Below are 16,157 nucleotides of genomic sequence, written 5' to 3' on the forward strand. Positions count from 1 at the left end.
GCCAGAGCCGCCGGGGCCGGGCGCCGCGGGCAGAGCCGGAGCCGCCCGGGGCCGGGCGCCGCGGGCAGAGCCGGAGCCGCCCGGGGCCGGGCGCCGCGGGCAGAGCCGCCCGGGGCCGGGCGCCGCGGGCAGAGCCGCCCGGGGCCGGGCGCCGCGGGCAGAGCCGCCGGGGCCGGGCGCCGCGGGCAGAGCCGCCCGGGGCCGGGCGCCGCGGGCAGAGCCGCCCGGGGCCGGGCGCCGCGGGCAGAGCCGCCGGGGCCGGGCGCCGCGGGCAGAGCCGCCCGGGGCCGGGCGCCGCGGGCAGAGCCGCCCGGGGCCGGGCGCCGCGGGCAGAGCCGCCGGGGCCGGGCGCCGCGGGCAGAGCCGCCGGGGCCGGCTTTGGCGGAGCCGCGGCCAGCCCCGACCGAGCCGCTGGCAGCCGCGCCAGGCTCCCGGCAGAACACAGCCCCCGGCGTTGTAGCCAACAGCCGGCAAAGCCCGACGGGGAGCTACACGGGATCGCTTCGACCCGGCAGGGGGGGAAAAAACTCCAAGGGACACCAATGACAGGAAAATAATATTTTTAAAGAAATCAACCCACTGCTTGAAAACCGCGCGGTTCAATGTCCAGCAACAGGCGGCTGAAGTTGCAGGGAGTTTACGGACGGGGACTTCCCGGAGCAGGGCGGTGGGACGGCCCTGCCCGGCGGAGGGCTCGGCTCCCCGGCCCGGCGGAAGAGGACCGCGCTCCGGGATGATCGCCGCCACCTCTGCCTCCTCCCGCGCTGCCTGGGCCAGCGCCGCCGCCTACAAGTCCCGTCATGCCCCGCGCCGTCGCGGCCGCTGCCGTCGCGCCCCGTCCCCCTCCCGCGCCGCTCCCCGCCCACTGCCGGCAGCGCACGCGCAGCGGGGGCGGCGTCCGGGGCAAGTCTCCCCAATGTAAGATGGTGGCCGGGCTGGCAGCGGAGCGCCCCGAGCTCGGAGATCGCCCGTCCCTCGCGTAAAGGTCGTCGGAGCAGCCGTCCGAGCGCCCGACTGGCCGCCGCCGCACGTCCCGCCCCAGGAGCACCGCTGTGGGTTTCTCCCCTCCGCTTCTCTCCTTCCTCGCCGCCTCTCTCCTTCCCTCCCCACCCTTCTCCTCCTTTTCCCCTCGCCTCTTTTCCCGCACGCTCGCTCACCCACCCGCCCGGCCGCCTCCGCCGCGCTGGGCAGCCTGAGAGGGAGAGCCGCGCACAGGCACCGCGGGCCGGGCAGGCAGGAGGAAGGCGGGTGAGTGCGAGCTGAAGGCCGGGCCGGGGAGGGAAGGAGGAGGGAAGGAGAGACGAGGAGGAGGCGGGGGGGAGCCGGGCCGCTCTGACTACGAGAGCGCCGAGGCTTCGCTGGGACGGCGCAGGCCGCAGCCCACCCGCCGGTGCAGCCCCGGCGACGGGAGGACGCGCCGGGCCGCTGCCGGGCGCCGAGGGCACCGGGCCGTGAGGGGAGGGCGCGGGGGCGAGCGGGCGGCTCCTCCTCCCTGGGGGCACCGTGGAAGGGGCTCCGTCCGTGTCGCTGCCCAGAGGAGCTGTGTTTATTTCCTCCTCACCCCCATCTCCGGCGCCGGGAAGCCCTTGGGCCGGGCTGGGCCACCGGCCGGGGTGGCGGAGGGACGGTGGCCCCGGAACCGCTCGCATTTGCCGGGGCAGGCCGGTGCGGCCAGGCGCGGGCATCGCAGCGTGATTCACTTAGAATTTGCGTGGAAATTTCCTCTCTTCCCTTCTTCCTCCTCCCTGGAGCCAGGCTCCATTTCTTCTTGTGATATGCACTTTTTTTCCTGAGGGAGAGGCAAACAGATGGTGAATAGCAGCGTCTTAATTTTGGTGTTATTTTGGACAGTCCGTGCAACCTCCTGAGATTTGTCTGTCAGTAAAATAACTGGTATGTAACTTTCCGTCTCCTGCTTGCAAAAATTCTAGAAGCTCTTTCCATTTTGTGTATTAACAGAAGCAAATAACAAGACTATGTATGAGTGCTCATCCTGCTTCTAGCGAGGGTCCTACAGCTCTACCTGCCAGTTTAAAAGTGAGCAGCCAGTGCCTTTGTATGTATAGTAAAAGGGGAGGGAAAATACTAGATAATTATCTTAAAATGCTTCGTTATTATGCCAGAAAGGATTTAATTGTCCGTGGCTTGTATGCTTCTGTCAGTGTGGTAATACCAAGTATGCTGTTCATAGGAGAAGCAATTTTCTCCAGAGTGTATATTAATGTGAGAAAAATCTATCAGCTGCTTAAAACTGCGGAAATTCTAGACCTGCAGATATTGGCTTACTCCTGTCCAAAAGTTTTAGGAGTTAATGTTGACTAGTCACATGTTTACTGAGCCTGTACACATTTCTAACTTGCTGTGTTTTAACTGTGTTTTGGTTTAGTTTTGAAATGTCTTGACTTGAGCATCTCTGTACTTTGAGTTCATATTCATGTAAACATGGTGTCTGGCACTAACAGAAGAGCACACATACTGAAGGATGAATATGTGGAAGATTGAAACGTTTTCTAGCTCCTTTTACTGCTTAAAAAGGGAGAAAAATAAAATGCAGGCTTATGAAGAGCAGGGAATAAAACAGCTGTTTGACTCAAGAGGGTGAATTAGTTTCATATGGCTTACAAATAGTCAAATATACTGCTAGTTTTGTAGCACCTCTGTATTAATGTAGAGATCTAACTTGTGGTCTAGGATTCAGCTGTGCTGCACCTTAGGCTTTTGGAATTCTGTGATAGAGTTTCCATTTCCTAAACAAGATGAACACATGTTTAGAAATACTTGGCTGAAGTGCAAACTAAGTTCATTTTAGGGAAAAAGATTGTTTTGGAAAGGGGGAATACAGTGATAAAATTTTGTCTTCTTTTAGCTTGCATATTTCTTAGATGCCTTTTCATTTGTTTTTAAAATTAGGAGTACTGGAGGATCCTAACAATTTTTCTCTTTACAGAGAAAAGGTGATGAGTGTCTGTCAGGATTAGTGCTCTACTAGTTTCTTGGTGCCTCAGAAAGTTTAAGAATATCTTTACAGTGCCCACTAAATAAAAAAACTTAAAAAGGCTGGTGAGAGAGTATATACAAGTACATGGCTTTTTTGTTTAATTCAAAATAATCTGTATGTAAAAATACCCGTTTTCCTTTGTGGCTATTGTTCATAGAAGTTAGGATATTCTTTGTGAGTTAAATGTTTTTGAAATAGCTCTGACCAAGATCCTAAATATGGGCCCTGAAGGCTTAACTCTGGCAACTACTGCTCAAAATCTCACCTGCCTCTTTGAAATAAATGAGATTATTTCAAATGGACCACTCTGTAAGCACAGGTAACTGTTAAGTGGCTGATTACAGATTGCATCTTGGGCCTTGGTTGCTCTGGTAAGATGAGGCTGATCTATAGGCTTTAACACATGGTGAAAGGAAGTTACTTGCTCAGCAAGACTGCTAGAGTCAAGGGTTCTTAAACTTTCACACGGTGAATAGTGCCTTAGGTTGTACAAACCACCTCTTGTCCTACTTGCAGTTATGCTGTATTGCTGAGATAACTTGAGTAAGTGCATATGTGAAAGACTCCATAACTTAACTTGCTTCAATGTCCTGAATGCTTTCTCTCTTTTAAGATGTACATGCTTTATTTCTTCTTTTTTTCTTTTTTTTTTTTTTTTTTTCAGTGTGTATCTTTCTACCTGCTTAGTCACATTTTTATTGGATGGTAGCAGTGTGAGGAGATAGAACTTTATGAGTAAATAGACTCCCCATCCCTCTGGGCCACCCTCTTCTCTTTCTTGGAGAATAGTCTATGAATTTATTCCTTTCATGAAGTTGGTTAACATTTTAACAACTGTAAATGCTTTCCAGACTTGGAAAATTAAGTATAGCAGAAAATGGTTTGGCATGGCTTGAGCTGTTGCTCCTACCTTCTGGTTCTTCCTGTAAGTAAATTGGGAGGGCAGTGCAAGTGTCTAGCAGGAAATATGAATATAACATATCTAAGTGAAAGCATGTATGAGTTTTGCATTAGACTGTTTGGTTCAGTTAGGTGCATGTTTTTACCAAACTGGGTTTTTTTCTGTCATACCAGAAACTTTGATGTGCTTGGTTTTGTGAGGTGGCATTTTTCTTGTATGAGTTTGAAAAAGGAATTTTCATAATCTCTTTATTTCAGAATTGTATCCAAGATTATACAAATTTAGTGAGTATTCAGGATATGTGGTTTTGGCTTCTGGTTAGGTGTTATTTGACTGGCTGTATCAGCTCAAAGGAAGAATTAGTGTTTAAACTAGTGATTTCCACAAAGTACTAAAATCAAGTAAGTTTTGTGGTGATATGTTTATTTTCTTTACTTCCACTTCAGTGTTCTGGGAACTTGACAACTCAAGGTATTTCTAGTAGGAGTCTATCATTTCAATGGAGCTTGCAAGTGTTTTCTAATCACAGATGTGCAAAGTAAGGTATTTATAAATCTCATGCATGTACTTTAACAACTTGAGGAAGCCTGCATCCAGGGCTATCGGGACAAATACAGGCCAAGGGAATGACACTTCTCATCCTTTTCTGTGTATCCTGAAAGCTATGTTTTTATTCTGGAGCAGAATATCTTAGTCTGGATTTCATATTTGTTAGTATATTTTTATTAAGGTATTTCATCTGTTGCTGGTTTTCAAATTGGGGAAAAATAGGTTGGGGTCAGCATAAGGGAGATTTTTTAATCCTTTAGTTACTGAGTTAAAGGTAGATGTAGACATCAAGCAAACATGCTAGTTAACTTGGGGGAAAGGGAGCTTGAATCTTTGCTAAGGCTTCTTCTCTGATCAATCCTGTCTGATTTTGATCCAATTCTGTTCTCTTGCAATGGAAGAATGGAAAACCTCATCTGTCTATGAGTAGCTTTCTAACATACTGATCTTAGCTTCTGTTTCTTCTGTCTCACTGTTGTCTTGAGAGCAATAGATGCCTAATATAAACTGGGTTACAATTTATTGCAAAATCTGATGTGAAGTAATTGTACTTCTGCATATCTTGGTTGAGAGATGGAGGGTCCCTTGTTGTAGTGCAGGTTCTTGTAGTCTGGGCCCCTTCTGGGCTTTGAGTATTCTACTTTTCTCAGCTTAGCAGTCTGTTATTGCTGGAGGGTAATATTGCAGTCTATTGTATTTGATTGCAAGTATTAATTATTAGCACTAGAAATTTGGCATGGTGTTTTTGTGTTGTTGGGGTTTGATTTTTGTTTTCTTTTTTCAAAACAAATTAAGTGAAAGAAACTGCAAAAATGGCAGCACACTTCTGTCTTCATTTCTAATAAGTTCTTCAAATTTGAAATAGAATCACATGAGATTTGTAGGGATGGCCAAAAAATGTGATAGGCATGTGTACTGTGATTTTCAAGTAGTGCTTCATCCCAGGTTTTACTTTGGGCCATTTTTAGGCCTTTTTTGTGGTTGAGTGCTTATGTTTCAGACTGCTGAGGCCTAATCTTTTCCTTGCTTTACAGAAGGGGCATTTACTTTTTTCCAGTGTGGATGTTCTTAAACATTTCTTCCAGATAAAATTTGATATGCAAAAGTAGTAACTGAAAGGGTAGTGAGCTTACTCTTTGTAGGATAAAATACACTGCATAGCTAGACTTGCTAACAACTTTTCAGGTTAATTTGTTTCAGGAACACTAAATTCAACAGATGAGATTTATTTGAAAATGGGCTTCATGTTATAGTTTAGTTTCAAGTCCCTCACCAGTATGGATTTAATGTGAATCCTGCTCGAATAGTGTATATTAATTTTAAATTGCAAGATACATGAGCTAAGACACCTTGAGTGTGAAATACTGTACTTGCAGGTGGAGTAGGTTTGTTAATTCTAAACTTGTCTCTTATTGCATGTTACAATAAGTTGCCATTGTAAAAAAAGCCCAGAATTTGAGTGCAGGACTGGGATGAAGTAATTATATTTGTAGGTGCTTTGGAACTGCCTGACTGAGGAGTTTGTGAAAGAAGTTTTGATGAAGGTTATGTCCCAGACAGGTAAGCATGTGGTGGCTGTTCAGAGTTTTTCTACTACAATCTAGAATTATAGGAAAACAGGATAGGGAAGAAGTCTGTAGCAATAATCACTAGATGTGGGGAGAAAGTATTCAGCTACTTTTTTTGTCTTTCTCTGTCTTCTCTCCAGATATAATGAATGAAGATAGGGATGTGTAGCTATAGCTGTGCCTGTCAGTTAAAGACCTAAAGCTGCTCTGTGATCTGTAGCTATTACCTTGGGCTGTTGGACGTTCCAAAATAGTAACTATTCCCTGTCTTTGAATAGCTCCTGCTTCATGACATGTGACTTTTTTTTTATTGAATGAAATCTAGAATTAGTCTTCAGTATCTCATTCATAAAATGTGTCTGTCCCCTGAGAGCTCTTAAACGAGCATAAAATAAAAGGCCAAAACTTGCTAGGTCAAAATTAGTGTTTATAGGTCAGCATGCCCAATAGTTAATTTGAATGCATTTCCTTCAATCAGTGTGAACTGTAGGGGCTCCTAAACTCCTGAAGTTATGTTAAACACACTGGTCTGAATAGAGAGAGGCCCAGTAGCATTAATCCAATTTGTCTAGTGACTTAATCTTACTGCCATTTATCATGTAACTGCTGCTCTCCTGAACGAGCCTTCTTGCATGTGTTTCTGTTGATCATTTAGCATGCTGAATCCCTTTTCCTAAGAAGGTAATCTTCCCTTTTATGAAACTTCATCCTAGGTTAAGGGTCAAGTAATTTATAACTGAGAAACCATGTTAGAGAAGTTAGAGCTTCCTCCCATCTTTGAAAGCTCCTTTACTAATACTTTCATTTAGTAAAGCATATATTTAACATATTAATGTGGTTTCACCTTTAGTGGCAAACTGGTTCTAGAACGTAGGTGATAAGTCTGAAACCAAAATAGGATTACTGGTTTTCCTTTACGTAGCTGGTAGTGTACTTTGAAAATATGGAAGAACAGCTGAGAAGTTTAAGGAAATAGCAGCTCTTATATCAGGCTGTCTTCTTCTACTACATGTGTAGTATTATCTGACTGGATTACAGTTTCATTTGAATCTTGAATAGTAGTTATAATTCTAAGCATGCTTCAAGGTACATCCATTCTCATGTTCTCACCAGTGTAATGGCTTCCTCCTTCCACTGGGCCCTTTTAGAGGCATTATTTCTTAATTTTTTTTGCTCATGGTCTCATTCTGATTTAACTTGAGGCTTGTGATTTTCTGGGGGTGGGGCAGGGGCATGCCTTATATGAGAACTATTCCTACTGTTACTACAGTATACATACGTAGCACAGTGAAACTTGGTGGGAGCCAGCTGTGTTGTGTGACCACATGACTCTGACAGTCAGAAGAAAACACCATACCTTGTGCAGAAACTGCTTAGAATGGGTTCTGTAGTATCTTTTCCTGGGAAGCCAGCTACTTGCTTTTGACTTAAGCTTCCAAAAAGAGAACAATATAAAGCCATCTTTATAAGGAAGCCTGCAGTGGCACATAGCTTGTATTCTTTGAGCATAGTTGTATAGAGTATAAATAAAATGAAGAGTCAGAAAACAGGCAGTTTTGGAGTAAAGTGGTTATTCTAGCTCTACGTGTAATTAATATCAGTTACTGTGAGGGTATTTTTTAAAAATTCTTTGCACTTATGTATTAAACTGTTGACCAGAGCTGCAGCAAAGTTTGTTTTCAAACTTATGTAATTTGTATAATGAGGTGAGAGGGAGGGTCAGGTTCCTTTTGGCATTTACAGTGCTGTAGTCATCTGCTCTTAACAACTGAGCTACTTAGTACCAGCTGCTGTTTCTGGTGTATTCAGTGTGCCGCCTCTGAAAGCATGGTGCAGGTAACTTCTACAGAGGTGCAGTGCAGCATCTTTTGATTGTACTTTTTTTTCCTGAGAGTTGGGATGGACTTAGAAAATACCATAGTGTATGAAAGTGTAAGGGAGGAGATGGACTCAGTGTCACTCTGTGTTTTATTTGCATTTTTGTTTTACTTTTCTTTTTACTAAATAGAAGATCTGATATCGAAGAGCATCTTCTCAAAGCTGACATCAGCATAAATGTTTCTGAGGCATCTTTAATGTCTTCATTTTGTATTTTGTTTCTTCTGGTTTTAAAGGAACTTAAATCTGTGTTCTCTTAAGGCGGTTTTTTGATTTTCTTATGGGTTCTAGTTAGTTTGTGTCTCATGTGGGCTTAGCCTTCTCCAAAACAATTTCATTCAGCTGCTCTTGGTTGGTAAAACCTCAGACCTGTCTCTTAATATTAAAAAATCACAGCATTTAAAGATACGTTGGGCAAGTGTATTTGCAGTCAACTTGAACTTCTGTGCTTTTTATAATGTATATTTGTCACAGTCTGACAAATTGTTTGGGATTTCATTCAGCGCTTCATATGTACCAAATGACTCCTTAAGTTCACCTGCCTGAGTTAATGCAGCTCCAGGTAGTGTAGGTAGCAGTAGAAGGAATTTATATAAATCCACTACTACACATCCTGCTTAAATTTGTGGAAGCTGATGCTGTTATTCCTCATTGTTCTGTTTTGTTTATTTTTTTTTCCTAAGAAACTGCTTTATATGAGTCTGTCTTTAAAATTTGTTTATCACAGCATATAGATTATCTTCAAGCAGTTCTGTTCCTCACTGGGATTAAGGTGCTTCCCTCAATGCAGGTCTTGCTCTATCTCAACTTTGTTTTTAGTAACAAATCTGTATTTTCCTGAAAAGCAGAAGTAGGCAATTGTTGCTTCGGTAGCAGATATGTGGGAATAGGTATTTATGATGTGGGTGAAGTTTTTACAGAGCAACTACCTTTCTGGATTTCTGACAGGTATGTGGAAGCATGAATGATAAGAAGGTTCTCTGATTCTCTGAAGTTTTTCTGTGCTTCTCATTAAATAAATTTTTTGCTTTTTGAAATAAATATCTTTTTTTAAATTGCAGAATGGAAGGTAAAGTAGAATTCTAAGTATTCTCTGTAGAAGCCAAACCAGCTACAAACTGGGATTGAGTGTGACTGTGACATAGTGGATGCTTTTACTGTTGACTCAGATGTTTTCTGTTGACTCAGATGTTAGTACACATTATTGAAAAAGCATCCTGCTCTTGTCTGAAGCAGATGATGTCTTAAACATAGTATTATTATTTTCCGTACTGAACTCCAAGGTGATCTCTTTGCTCAGCTAATAGGAGTGTTAGCTCATTGGATTTATTTGCTCTTGCATTTTAATTAGATGTACCTCTCATGTTATCCAACTGTTTTATAAATTACTAAAAGAGATACTTTATTGCCTTGAATTATGTACTAAAGAATCTCAGATTTTAGAGAAGCTTCATCCTTGGTCATTTTCAGCATGAAAGAAGAAATAAGCCACTGGCCTCATTTCCACCTACTTCCAGATAGTACAGGACGTGCTATATTTGGAATTCACTTTTCCTCCCAGATACACATCAAGAAAAAGCTGAAATGGTTCACTCATTTATTTTTTCCATTGGGCTTTGCAGTTACTAGCTACAGGGGCTAATGCTTTACTTACTTTTTTACTCTTGAAAAATTCTAAGTGTAGGTACCTTGGTGTAACTGTAGCATCTTTAAAGTGGAAATGGGTTTGTATGTATTAAATTTCTGTTGTATCTTTACAGTTCCACTGTGCCTTGTTTATTTACATACTAAGACTGTTATACTGTGCAACAGCAATGCTCAGGGTAGGGAATTGTTATAACAACTTATAGTTTTGAAGCTAATATTGCAAATGTAGGCAATGTTTCTCTGTTTCAAACATGTTCTCTAACCTCATTATCATCAATAGATCTATTCCATTGTGTAAAGTTTACTACTTAAATGTTTGTGGGATCACAGCCTTAATTTGTAGTATTTTGGTTTTCTGCCTTGAGCACTGCCTAAATGCAATTAAGTTTTAATGTATTTCTGTGTTGACTTAGGTTTAAAGTGGAAGTATAGACAAATTCATAGATTGACAGAATGGTTTGGTTTGGAAAGGACTTTAAAGATTATCTCACTCCAACACCTATGCTATGGGCATGGACACCTTGCACTTGCCCAGGTTACTCAAAACTTTATCCAGCCTGGCCTTGAACACTTCCAGGGATGGGACATCCACAGCATCTCTGGACAGCCTGTTCCAGTGCCTCACCACCCTCATAGTGAAGAATTTCTTCCTTACATCTAATTTAAATCTACCCTCTTACAGTTTAAAATTTTTGCCGCTAGTCATATCATTTCACTTTCTAATAGAGTCCCTTTCCATACTCCTTGTAGGCCCCCCATTGGATACTGGAAGGCTGCTATCCAGATCTCCCTGGAGCCTTCTCTTCTGCAGGCTGAGCAGCCTCAACCTCATAGGAAATATACTACAGCCCTCTGCTCATCTGTGGCCCTTCTCTGTGCCTGCTGAAACAGTTTCCTCTCTTTATTATGCTGGGGGCCCCAGTTAGTTATTCAGCTGATAATGTTCTCTCTCCTAATTGTCCAGTGTTCATTCACCTGTGGCTTAAACTGACTTGTCTCTCCTGGCTGTAGTGAGGGGCAAACACTTGTCACATTTTGCAAAAGTCAGGTTTGCTTTTTTCCACTTTTGACTGAGTGTGAATGGCTGAGAATGAATCTGGGGGTGGTGGCTGCTGTCTCACAAGTTTTAGGATGAGATTGAAGAGGCTCACCAAATCCTCCTTGTTCTCTCTATTTCTTGGTAGTTTCTCAAGGATTCTGAAGAATGATTTTATTTAAGCCTGCACAAGGGTTTATTTTATTTGTATGGAAGTTTTTTAATAGGCTGGATGAGTAGTACAGACCTTTTTCTGACATATTTGCTCCCCTTCAGCTGTGAATGAAATACAGAATGTGGGTTTTCCAGAGAAATATGGAGAAGATTCCTTTTTTTCTCTTAAGGAAGCATCACTGCTTCTTCCAGTATCTGTAGCCCACCCTTCCTCCCTGCCCTGAGCCTTTTCTTTTGAGAAGTGCTGGAACACATAATTTCTTCTTCACTCCTTCTTCTATCTCTGGGATTTCTTGACTGACTAGTCATGATGTGAATTTTCCAGTGGTTAATAATTGCTGATGTTATTTGCTTTGTGAAAGAGTGTGGGACTTTTTCTGAAGTGCTGTTACTGTCCTGAAATATCTTGTTGTTAGTCTGATAAGTAACTTTGGAGGCTTGGGAAGACTGATACAGGGACTTCTGTATGTAATTGTTGGAAGGGTACTCTACCTTAGCAGGAATTTCCTCCAAGTGCTGGAGTACTTGTGGTGTCCTTGGTAATGTTTTTACTTTTTTTGTTGTGTGTTTTTGTCTAAACCAACAATGGTTTAGACAACAGCCCTAATAATGTACTCTTATTCTCCTCTCTGATATATTTCTGATCTTTGAGGCTTGGTTGTTGGTTTGGTCTTTTCTTTGCCCTTCATTTCAGGGCATCTTTTTTTTCTTCCTCTGTGTGTATAAATACAAACTTGTAAAACTATAACTCTTCTTTCAACTGTATGATGTTTTTCTAGAAGTTCATAACTTTAAATTTTAATTTAGAAACAGAGCTGGAGGCTGAGCAGGAGATGTTCTCTTTAGAATTGATGTGCATTGTAGAGAGAGGTGATAATGAGCCAAGAAAGGCAGTACATATAACTCATTTTAGCTTGTGCTAGAGCAGATTTTAGTGTGAGGTCTTAGTTCCTGCAGTTGTATATAAGGAAGTGCAGGGATAAAGATAATAGCTGCTTTGAATCAAACTTTGTATTTGTGTTGGAAGACTTTAAATCTATCAGATGTGTGTAAGAAGTAACAGTTTGCTTAAGTTCTGTCTGCTGTTAGGGGAAATGCATGCATCCTCAGGCTGCAGAAAAGACTTTGGGAAGCAGGAGGAACTAATGGTTGGAGTACCTATGGGTATGCTATTGAAAATACTGAGTCAAGCTTGCTAGAGTGGTGTGTGGAAGGCAGGCAAGAGACAGTAGGCATGCATTAAAATAACTTCATTTAAGATGAGCGTGTTTCTTTGTGGAGTGGAACAATTATTGTGACAGGTGAAAGAGGTCTTGCAGTATTCAGCTTTGAATGTTTAGATGCCCAGCTTGATAAAGCACAGTTTAATATAGCCTTGTTTTGCTGATTTTGATTTGAGGAGATTGAATAGAGAACCCTTGAGATCCTTTCCAACTGGAATTATTCTGTGAATCTGTAGCAAAAACTGTAACCACCCTTAACTTCATGAGCATAAAATTGTTCATGTTAGAGCTTGAAACTAAAAATCAATAATGAGTCTGTAAACTCATATGAGGTTTAACAAGACCATGTGCAAGCTGCCTGCATCTGGGCTGGGGCAACCCCAGGTATCATTACTGACTGGGGGATGAACAGATCAAGAGCAGTTCTGCTGAGAAGGACTTGGGGGTGCTGGTGGATGAGGGGCTGACCCTCATGCTGGGACATGACCCAGCAATGGGACTCACAGCCCAGAAAGCCAAATGTGTCCTGGGATGTATCCAAAGCAGCATGAGGGAGAGGATTCTACCCCTCTGCTCTGGTGAGACACCAGCTGCAGTGCTGCATCCAGCTCTGGGGTCCCCAGCACAGGAAAGACATGGACCTGTAAAAGCATGTCCAGAGGAGGCCACCAAGAGGTTTAGTGGGATGAAGCACCTCCTCTCTGAATACAGGCTGAAAGAAATGGGATTATTCAGCTGAGGAAAGAGAAGGCTTTGGGGTGACCTGTTTGCAGCTTGTGTTACCTGAAGGGATCCTAGAAAACAGATTGAGAGGGACATTTTACAGCATCATGTAGTGACAATCAAACTGCGAGTACGTTTAGCTTAGATATTAGAAAAAGTTCTTTACTATGAGGGTGGTGAAGCATTGGCACAGGTTGCTTAGGGAAGCTGTGAATGTCCCATTCCTAGAAGTACTCAAGGATAGGAGAGATGTAGCTCTGAGCAACCTGGTCTATTGCAAAAGGTCTTGCTGCTCATAGGTGTTGGAACTAAATGATCTTTAAGGTCCCTTCAAATCCAGGCCATTCTGTGATTCAATGTTAATAGGCTTAAAGCAGATAGTGTGACTTCAGTGGAAATGCAGGAAGGTTTATTTAAACTTAAAGGTATTCCTTGATGTAAATACTGAAGCTTATGGATGTAATGAAGAATCTCTTGCACTGATACAGCATGTTCATCTTCCTAAAGTTCAAGGTGGTTGCTTAAAAACCCAATGATTAAATGCTCAAAAGGGAATGGGAAAATACCAGGCTTGCCAGTGATGAGCATTGGGTTGGTGTTCTAAAACTTGAGGGAAGGAGAGCTGATGGGGTCTGTCAATGCTACAAAGTACCACACCTGAAATGTTTTTACACCACTACAGGCAGCATGAGGAACAAGGAAGACTAGCTCCAAGCTTTGGCCCTGTGCTAAGAATTTTATATTGGCATAATGAAAGCTGGGATGAGTCTTGTGATTGGCTGCCTGTTGGATGGTTGCAGGCTCTTTAGGAGGGATAGGCAGGGCAGAAGAGGTGTTGGGTGGGTGAGGGTGGCTTTTTTTTTTTTAATGGAAGGGATAGAATCTGTGGAGCATACAGTTGTCAATGGGACAGCTACAAGAAGCATTTGTACAATGTTCTCAGGCACATGGTGTGACTCTTGAGGTGTCCTGTGCTGGGCCAAGAGTTAGACTCAGTAATCATGATGGGTCCCTTCCCATGATGGGTCAGCTTATTCTATGATTCTATCAGCTTTTCCATACACTGTCCATGGTACTGCAGTTGCAGACATTTCCTTTCCACAGCTGTAGTCAGGCTGAGAGTGTGTTGGAATAAAAGTGATTTAGTATTGAGTGGGGCTGTATTGTATGTGTGTGGGGTGGTTATAGGTGTTTTTATTCCAGTCTCCCTTGTAAGGTTTTTCTTGTTTGTCCTTCAGGATAGGTACTTCTATCCAAAGCCCCAGGAATAGCAACAAGGTTGTATTTGGTTAAATGTTCGTTTCTGTAGTTGTGTCTATGTAGAAAGCAGGAGAAACATACTTTACTTCTGTTGGTTAAAAAGCACAATTTTGATAATCCAGAGTAATTTCTCCAATTTGTAACTGCAAATGCACTGTGATTTACCTTACAGCAGAATTTAGTCTAAGACCTTTAGGTAGCTTCAGTGTGATGATCAGGACTATGAATAGAGCCCCTAATGAAAGATAAAATTAGGTGTTAAACATCGTAATGGTGTTTCATATCTTCTGCAGAGTCTCTTGGGAGATTGAAGGAAAATCTGGTCCTAGCAATTAGCTTCATCTTTGCATTGTACCAATAGATAATGTCCTTTACACTAGTTATTCTAGATTTTGCAGGTATTCTTTCTCAGGCTTGGAAATTTTGTTCAAGTAATTAGACATTGTTTTTAAACTAACCCATTATTATCTTAGTATTGCTCTTAGATGAAATCTGAAGGGCATATAATTTTTCATCACATTGGGACTTGTATTTCCTTTAAAAACAAAGCACTGGACAGTATCACTCTTGACTCTTAAGACTTGTGAGGCACTTAATGGCACTTACAGAGTAGAAGTAATTAGGGATTGATAAATGAATTGTGTACCTTTGTAGAATGCTGTAAAGGAGTGTTTGAGGGAGCTTTTTGTTTGTCTAATACTATTCTTCAGTTCTTAGTCAGAGAAGTTTAGCAGACGTAATGCAAATAATCATACACTAATTCTGGCTTGGAGGAATGCAAAGGGACTTCATTCTTTATGCTGACCTTTTCTTGGTTTCTCTCCATGGATGGTAACTTGGTTGAGAGCAATCTGTGGGTTACTGTGAGTGCTGGGTACCTAGGCTGACAGGTGTAGTGAGTAGTTCACATGTGTGCTGTGCTGTAGAAATGGTGTTCTGCAAATTAGTGTTCCACTGAAATACTCCAAACCACGAGCAGCTTGCTCACTCCTCCCTCCCCCTACAGCAGGCTGGGGAGAAGTGGAGGCACAACAGGTGAAGACTATCTGTTGAGATAAGAATTTACTGAAAGCAGCAATGAGATAAGGCATGGAACAGTAACAGCAGCAATACAAATGTCAGAGGGTGCAAGAAAGAGATGAATGATGCACAAGTGATTGCTCATCCCAGGAAACCCCTGACAGTACTTGACTTCCCCCCACCATACTGTGTGACCCAGAAGGGATGGACTCTCCCATCCCTGGAAAATGGCCTAGAATAACATCTGTGTCATAGCAGAGTGAGTATAAAAATTAACCCTGCCCTGTCCAACTTTGAGCTGGATCTAGATGCCAGCTGAAAGGTTAGAATTCTAGAACATTCAGTGGCTACTGGAGATGTAGTGCTCTGCAAATGAAATTTTAGCATTCTATTCTAAGAGCAGAAGTGATGAAGGACAAGCTTTTCATCTAAGTATATGATTTTTTTTAATCCCTTTTTTTTCCTTGGAACTGTTGAACATAAAAAGGTCTTTTCTGCTGTGGGTTGTTTGTTTCCCTCCTATATAATTTCAGTGAATTATATCTGTATTTTAACTGCTGCTAGATATACTGAAAATAAAATTTAAATAATATTGTCTTTGTCTAAAAATGCAAGTATAACATTTGTTAACAAGTGTAAGCTTTTTTTGAAAGGTGGGAGAAGGCCACTTATATATGTTCAATTCTACATCATAGTCTTTTTATAGAAAATTAGTATAAGAAAAGGATTCTGAAAGAAAAATGGCTTTTAAAGGTTGATGACAGTTGAGAAGCAGATCCTCTATGTTTTGTGGAGAGCAGTAAACTTTTCAGTTTAAGCTGTTCTAATTTAATTTTTTTTTTCTATGCAAAGTGCATAGTGATAAGGAATTCTAACAGTACACCACTGCAGTTCTGCCTAAAATACTTGGCATTATTTACACACCTATATGTTTTGAATTTTGCCACCTATACTATGAATTTGTGTTGATCTGTGAGACAAGCAAATGTGAGATTTGTAAACATGTTTAAATAGGAAGTAGATGTAGTTGAGATGTTCAGCAATGATAATGCTGCCTATTACAGACACTGGAATTACTGTTTAATAGATACTTCAGGGATTTTTGACCCCTTTTAAACTGATGCCAGATGCTTATTTTACTGCTCAGTTACATGCTGAGGGATCTGAATTTTTTCTTTTT

The 16,157-nt window shown here is 42.3% G+C and overlaps 1 protein-coding gene across 5 annotated transcripts in view; it reads left to right on the forward strand.

The window, feature by feature from the left end:
* The first annotated feature begins 924 nt into the window (after positions 1–924).
* The window catches only part of CNOT4 (CCR4-NOT transcription complex subunit 4), a 76,869-nt gene continuing 61,636 nt past the window's right edge, over positions 925–16,157 (forward strand). For 3 of the 5 annotated variants that reach the window (XM_021552877.3, XM_021552876.3, XM_021552878.3), the window contains exon 1: positions 1,142–1,248. The gene's annotated coding sequence lies outside the window, so the exon portion shown is untranslated. Of the gene's footprint in view, positions 1,249–16,157 lie in introns of all 5 variants that reach the window. The other 2 variants (XM_021552874.3, XM_021552875.3) reach the window with 2 other exon arrangements.

This window comes from Lonchura striata, chromosome 5 (assembly GCF_046129695.1).
Source record: "Lonchura striata isolate bLonStr1 chromosome 5, bLonStr1.mat, whole genome shotgun sequence".
Lineage (NCBI taxonomy): Eukaryota > Metazoa > Chordata > Aves > Passeriformes > Estrildidae > Lonchura > Lonchura striata.